The 7958-nt window shown below is 41.8% G+C and overlaps 1 pseudogene; it reads left to right on the top strand.

Moving 5' to 3' along the window:
- The first annotated feature begins 6928 nt into the window (after nucleotides 1-6928).
- LOC124985312 (calcipressin-1-like) lies at nucleotides 6929-7666 on the top strand (annotated as a pseudogene).
- The last annotated feature ends 292 nt before the right edge of the window (nucleotides 7667-7958 follow it).

Raw genomic sequence — 7958 nt, 5'->3', positions numbered from 1 at the left:
TTGTAGGACAATCCTGTAGAATGATAGATATTAAACTTTGAGCAAAACTGTTGAAATGAAGAAGAAGTATACGCAGTCCCATTATCTGTTTTAAATGATTTTGGCCTTCCCATAGTAGCAAAGGCTTGAGGGCATAGACTGATTACATCTTTTGTCTTTTCCCCTGTATGGGCTGGTAGCAAATATATATCCTGAGTAGGTATCTACAGTTACATGTACAAATTTTAAAGTATCAAATTCAGGGATATGGGTGACATCCATCTGTCATAGATGATTTGGAGTCCTCTAGGATTGACTCTAAAATGAGGAACAGATAAATGAGGTACACAGGCAGGACACTGTTTTACTATATTTCTGGCTTGTTCTTTTATAATATTATATTTTATTTTGAGAATAGTAGCATTGACATGAAAATCTTTATGGAAATTAATTGATTTTTGTACAATGTTAAACACATGAGGATGTCAAGTAGTTGAGTCTGTAGTAGAATTTCCTTGAGCTAAAGGCCCAGGTAAGCCTGAATGTGCTCTGATATGGCCTATATATAAAGGTTCTTTGCAAGCCCACAGAAGAGTTTATGCTTGATAAAAGCATTGTTGTAAGGTAGATATAATTGCTTCTAGTTCAGTTTTTTGAGCAGACTTATGAGAAGTAATAATAGTCTGTACTATGTCAGAAACTACTGTAGCTGTGCCGGAGGAGGAGCCATCTGTAAAGATTTTATTTGCTGCTGGGATAGGTTGAGCCTTAACAACCTGAGGGAAAATAACAGGATGTTTTTTGAAGAAGCTGACAATAGGTGAACTTGGCAAGTGATTATCAAATGTGGCCATGGTGGAACAATAAATTGCCCAATCTTCATTACTGTTAACTAGTATTTCAATCTGTTTTGCCGAGAACGGGACAATAACTGTCTGAGGATGAACTCCAAAACTTGAAGGGCTGTCTTAAGTCCTAATGTAACTAGAATTGCTACCATCACAGGATATGGGGAAACAACATATTTGGGGGATACTGGCAAATGGATCCATATCAGGGGTCCAGTTTGCCATACCAGACCTGTAGGAGTATATTCAGAATCTAACACTATGAGGCTAAAAGGCAAGGATAGATCAACTCTATCACTATGAGCATTTTCTAAAGCTTGTTTTACTAATCTTAAGGCTTTTCTGTCTTCAGGAGTTAAAATTCTGGGGGATGTAGGGTCTGAATATCCTAGGAGAATATCAAACAGAGGCTTAAGTTGACCAGTGGTGATTCCCAAATTTGGTCTTACCCAATTTATATTACCTAATAATTTTTGGAAATCATTTAGAGTCTTAAGCTTTCCTGTGGCTAATTTAATTTTTTGTGGCCTAACATAGGTATCTAATATTTGATGTCCTAGAAAGGTAATAGGGCTGCGGGTTTGCACCTTTTCTGGGGCCACATGTAATCCCCATTTTTTTTAGGGTTTTGATATCATCAAATACCCCTAATAAGGTCTCCTGTTCCTTATGAGCCAAAAGAATATCATCCATATAATGGAGACAATAAAGTCCTTTATAATTTTATCTAATCTGTGATATAGCCTGGCCAACATATATTTGACACATAGTGGGACTATTTGCCATTCCCTGGGGAAGGACCACCCATTGGTATCTAGTATTAGGCCCTTCATTATTCAAAGAGGGAATGGAAAAGGCAAATCGAGGGCCATCCTCAGGGATGCACAGGAATGGAAAGAAACAATCTTTTATATGTATAGAGATGATATGATAATGTTTTGGAACAGCAGCTAACGAGGGGAGACCCAGTTACACTGGGCCCATAATCTGCATACTGGAATTTATGACTCTCAGATCTTGCAAGAGTTGTCATTTTCCAGACTTTTTTTTTTATGACAAAAATGGGTGTATTCCAAGGGGAAGTGGAAGGAATGATATGATTTTCCTTCAATTGTTGATTAACTATTTCCTGGGCCACCTCTATTTTTTCTTTAGAAAGGGGCCACTGGGGGACCCAGATAGGATTATTGGATTTCCATGTTATCTTTAATGGTTCAGTGGCCCCTCCAGAAAACCCAGCCCCTTAGTCCCTGTTTGTCCTTCGGCTTGAATGGGGCAGGTCATACCTTGTAGATTCTTGCCTAGTCCTTTTCCAGGGATATAACCTTGTCCCACCATGACTGGAAAATGGTTGGGTTTAGACAGGAAATATTTCGTTCAACTGAGGAAGAAATGACAACATCCATCTGTGTTAAAATGTCTCTTCCCCAAAGAGTGACAGGCAGGTGAGCTAATACATAAGGTTGGAATGTCCCCCTTTTCCCATCAGGGTCCTCCCAAGATAATACAGCTGAACTTTGTAATGGGGTTTGGGCAAATCCAAGTCCCCGTAAGGTAGTACTGGATGCTGTAACAGGCCATGATTTGTTCCAGTCCTTCTGTCTTATAATAGAGATGTCAGCACCCGTGTCTATTAGACCCTCTATGGGAGTACCATTAACTTTCAATTTAAGTATGGGTCTATTTTTTGTTGATTGTGCCCAAAAGACACCCGATCCTGAGGATCCAAACCCGTTGTCTCCTCCAGTCCTTTGTGAACTGGGAAAAGTCCCATGATGGCCAGGCAATATCAATATTTGGGCTATTTTGTCTCCTGGAGAAACAACAGATACCCCTTGAGGGGAGGATAACATAATCTTTATTTCCCCAGTATTATCAGAATCAATGACTCCTGGAAATACTTGTAATCCTGACAGAGTTGTGGAACTCCGCCCCAACAATAATCCTACTGTGCCCTCAGGGAGTGGTCCATGTATGCCCGTGGGGACCACTTGTACTCCCATCTCTGGGGTTAGAACGAGTCGGGCGGAGGCACAGAGGTCCAATCTCCCGCTCCCTGATGTTCCTCGGGACAATGAGGAGATAGTTGGAAAGGATTGTGAGTGGGGATCTCTACTATGGGATTCTGAAAGGCCCCATATGTTTGAGGGCCCCGGGTTGGGCCCCCCCTGGCTGTTTTTTGACTGGGTAGGAAGAGGATTTCTCTCTATGTCAAATCTTGATGTACAAAATCTCGCCCAGTGCCTTCCTTTCCGGCACCGGGGACATAGACCTGGGGCAGGTTGATTTGTCCCTTGCTGTTCTCTAGTCTTAGGTGTTCCCCTGGGCTTTAATCCTGTGGGACCTTCAGGGCAGTCTCTTCTGAAGTGCCCTTCTTGCCCACACTTAAGTATATTATTCCTTTAGCTCTTGATTGCCCCTGATTTGGCCCATGAAGAGCAGCAGCTATTACTTGTCCTGTAATGACTGCATCATTGATATCCCTGCAGACCTTTATATATGTACTTAAATCTTTATCTTTCCATGGTCTTATAGCTTCTTTACACCATCTATTTGCTTGCTCATAAGCTAATTGTTTTATTAAGGGCATAGCTTGTTCTGAATCCCCAAATACTCTAGCAGCCAGTTTGGATTAGTCTATCAACAAAATCTGCAAATGGTTCGTTACTCCCCTGAATCACCTTAGACAACTGCCCCTGTAAATCTCCTGACCCTTGAATTAACTTCCAGGCTTTAGTGGCAGCAGCAGCAATTTGTGCGTACACCCCAGGATCGTAAATAATCTGCTGTTGAATACCTTCATAGTTTCCTTCTCCTGTTAGCATTTCTACATTTCTTTGGGGAAAGCCTGCGGCAGCATTATGTCATGCCATTTCTAATGAGGCTTCCTGCCATGCAGTTTTCCACACTAGGTACTGCCCCCCTGATAGCACAGCTTTACATAGCCTTTTCCAATCTTCCGGCACTAGATTCAGCCCTGCTACTGATTCCAACATACTAATTGTAAATGGGGCCTGTGGACCGTATGTAGCCACTGCCTCCTTAAAATTTTTTACTGTTTTGAAATCCAGAGGTTGGTGGAATCTTTGTCTATTTTGGTCCTCTAGTACAGGGAAGAATTGTGAGACTGCTGAGGTTTCCTTAAGGGGGGTTTCTTCTCCCCACGGTGAAAAAAACCCATCTGATTTATAGCATGAGATTACTCCTCCCAAGGATACTTTGGAGGATATAGGGGGCAGGCTGCTTGAGGGGGAGCGGCTGCCTCCAGGAAGGGATTGGTATTCCTTTCCGATATAACTGATGGGGGCGACCATGTCCTTGATGCTCTTTCTAATTCCTCCCCAGTAAGCCCCTCCTCCTCTTCTTCCTCTTCAGGAGAAGTTACACTTAGTTGTTTCTTTATCTCTTCCAGACATATATTTCCTTTTTTAACTAAAGTTATTATTTTACCTTTTTTAGATGTTAGACATTCCTTAATGAGCTGCCACATGGGAAAAGTACCTCTAGGTAACGGGGATTGCTTTTCTGCTTAATAAGATCCTCTTTATCATGTTCCCATTGTGGAATATTTAGGACTCCCTCTTCCAAAAACCAAGGACTAATCTTGGCCAGTGTAGTTACATATGCTGTTACAGTAGATCGTTTTATGGCAGTTCCATTAGCCTTAAGTACATCTTGTATGATTCCTATCATTTGATTTCTAGACACTTGTGACCCCATCCTGGAGTTACGAGACCTCCCTTTACTGGGGCTATGCAGACTCCCTTCACCAGGTTATGTGGCCTCCCTTTACCGGGGTTATGCAGACTCCCTTCACTGGGGTTATGTGGCCTCCCTTTACCGGGGTTATGTGGCCTCCCTTTACCGGGGTTATCCTACAGTTTTCCTATAGCTTACCTAAAGTTACTTAGTTTTCCTATAGCTTACCTTAAGTTACTTACGTGGGAGGACGCAGAAGGAGGAAGAAGCTCCCCATCCAGGCCACCACTTGTTCCATGCAGCGGAACCGGCGCGGAGAAAGGAGACACCACCAATCTTTAGTTGACCAGATTTATTGCGTCCTCCCTGTTTTTCTGCCTCCTTTGTTCTGCCATTATCTCCCTTCTTCTTCCCTCTCCCTCTCTCCTCCCCCAGGCTCCTAGCTTATCAGCCAATTATAGCAAAGCTTTCTCTCACACAGGAGAGCATGCAGAGGAATGTCAGCATAGCACTATATGAATCACGAGCTGTCCACGCACGGCATGATATTAGATAGCCAATCCTAGAGCCTGGCGTCAACACGTCATAAGTCTCCAAGGAACTAGTAGGCAAGCAACCTTTATGGGTACTTCCTTATTTTGGTACCCAGTGCCTTTTGGCTCATTGCCAAGCGCCATCTTGTCCAAGATGGCCCTCAACAATTTATGGTGGGGACTTTGTTTCATATGACCACAAGAGGTGGTCTCCTGGGGAGGTCAGCAGACTGAGGACATTTGGTCACAAATAATGTCTGTCTAACCAAGCATCATGTAGAAACATGAGAATAAAGAGGATAATTTTCTACAAACTGGGTCTACCGTGTGTACCCTTTTCCCTTTAATTATACCTCCTAATAAAGTTACGCCTGCTATTCTAAGCCTGAAATTTTTCCAGTGTGGTTGCAAGAACCAGTGATTAAAGACATCTGTGATCACTCTGCATCCTTGAAAGGTCTTGGTCTGCAACAAACTTCTGAACTTCCAGTAGATGTCAAAAGTAAGGGTAGTATTGGACTGTTCTCTAACTCTTCAATTTACCCATACATAAATGGATATATATACGACCAGCATTATAAATACTGTACATAATCAAAATGCCTCACTAATTTTTATGGCTTCATAGTAAATCTCAATATGTATACTAAAAAAATTCCTAGTATAAATTTTAAAATAACTATTATCTTGTTATTAGATGTATTTTTAACCATTTAAACTATTTTACTATTGAAACATAGTAAACATGTTTGACAAACATCCAAACATATTTTGTAGAAAAATTCAACATATTATTTTTGCATAAATAATAAGACATGAATTATTGGGTAAAAGTGTAATTTGGAATCAAACACAGGAGCACATGCTTGCAACCCCTGCTACTTTGGAGGCTGAAGCAAGAAGATCACAAGTTGTAGAAAGCCATCCTAGGCAACCTGAGGTCCTGTCTCAAAACATAATAAAAAGAAAAATTGGCCATGAATATAGTTTAGTGATAGACTTGCCTAGCATATGAAAGGCTCTGGGTTCAACCACCAGTACTGGGGATATACATTTTTTTTTCCTATAAATTCCTTCCTAGTCTTTATTTCCATCAATATTATTTTTGAATACTATTTTCATATTACCTATATTATTGTTCAATAGTCTAGTTGCCATTTTCATTTTCTTATCTCAATTGCATAGTTACATTCTATGTTTACAGTTCTATTATTTGTGTTTTGTAATCTATTTGAAGGAGTTAATTGCAAATTTGATATTTATAATTTTCATAAATAATGAAAGTACTTTCTCCCATATAATTTTATACTAAAATATAAATTTATATTAAAGTGATGATGTTGAATGTGAAGATATTTTGGTTTGATCTTTATTGCTCAATTTTGTTCATCTTTCCTTGTTTTATATTTGCCTTTATATGTAATTCCTCATTTTGAAATTTTATTTGTATTGTGGTTATTAAAATACTTAGACTTTTATCAGTAATATATTTTCTGTGTAGTATTATTTGGAAAATTTTCATTCGTGTGCCAACTCAAACATCAAAACAAATTTAAATGCATAAATTTAGAAGCATAATTATATATAAAAATAAAACATATGCATGCGTGGCTTTCTGGATTCTGCTGTATAGCATTGTAATATTTACCTCCTGTGTTATTGAAAAAAATCCTTCATATTAAGATTTTGATTTTTTTTTTTTTCAAAAGTGAAGTTCAGGCCAGCCTCACAGTCCGCGTCTCCAGGAACCCTGGTGAGAGCCCACGGCGGACAGCCACGTGACCCGGAGCGGGTTAACTGGAGCCTGCTGCAGCGGCGTGGAGGGGAGAGCGCTTGACTTCGAGCCCCGCGCGCTGGGGGAGCCCGGGGATGGAGGACTGCGTGGCCGACTGGCTGGGGGCAGTGGCTGAGGCAGAGGTGCGGGCGCCGCCAGGGGTGATGCTGCAGTCCTTAGTGCCATTCTCTGGGGCGGCCGTGGCAGACGAGTGCAGCGGCGAATGGAGCTTCATGACTGCGAGATGGAGGAGGTGGACCTGCAGGAACCTGCTCAGTGCCACCATTGCCTGCCACCTGGACCCGCGCGTTTTCCTGGACTGCCTGTGCCGGGCCAAATTTAAATCTCTCTTTAGGACGTCTGACAAGGATATCACCTTCAGTATTTTAAGAGCTTCAAACGTGTCTGAATAAACTTCAGCAACCCCTTATCTGCAGCTGATGCCAGACTGCAGCTGCACAAGACTGAGTTTCTTGGGAAGGAAATGAAGTTATATTTTGCTCAGACTTTACACATAGGAAGCTCACACCTGGCTCCACGCAATCCAAACAGTTCCTGATCTTGCTGCCTGCCTCTCAGCAGATTGGTTGGAAACAAGTGGAAGATGCTACTCCAGTCATAAATTATGATCTTTTATATGCAATCTCCAAGCTTGGGCCAGGAGAGAAGTATGAACTGCATGCAGCCACTGACACCACCCCCAGTGTTAGTGGTCCACGTGTGAGATCGATCAGGAGAACGAGGAAGAGGAGGAGATAGATAGGATGAAGAGACCCAAGCCTAAAATCATCCAGAGGAGAATGCTGGAGTACACACCGATCCATCTGAGCTGAACTGGCACTGGGTGAAGAAGCGTTCTCAGTCATACTCACCAGAGGAATCTTTTACTGTGGAAGGGGTCGGTCACAACTTTGGAGATGGCAGCTGTGACCACTGTGGCAGAAATTCCAGTTCATGTTGCTCAGAAGAGAATCAAGGCTTAGTCTCCTTGTTCTGATGTTGTGCCTCAGTCCACGTCCCTGGCACCCAGGAATGTCTTGATCCAATCGCTGAGTTTGTTGTGATCACACAAGGACATTTGGGGACATCTTGAGAAAACGAATAACGATAGTGTCTTGTACTTGT

Source organism: Sciurus carolinensis, chromosome 5 (genome assembly GCF_902686445.1).
Source record: "Sciurus carolinensis chromosome 5, mSciCar1.2, whole genome shotgun sequence".
Taxonomy (NCBI): domain Eukaryota; kingdom Metazoa; phylum Chordata; class Mammalia; order Rodentia; family Sciuridae; genus Sciurus; species Sciurus carolinensis.
This window is presented reverse-complemented; position numbering and strand designations above follow the sequence as displayed.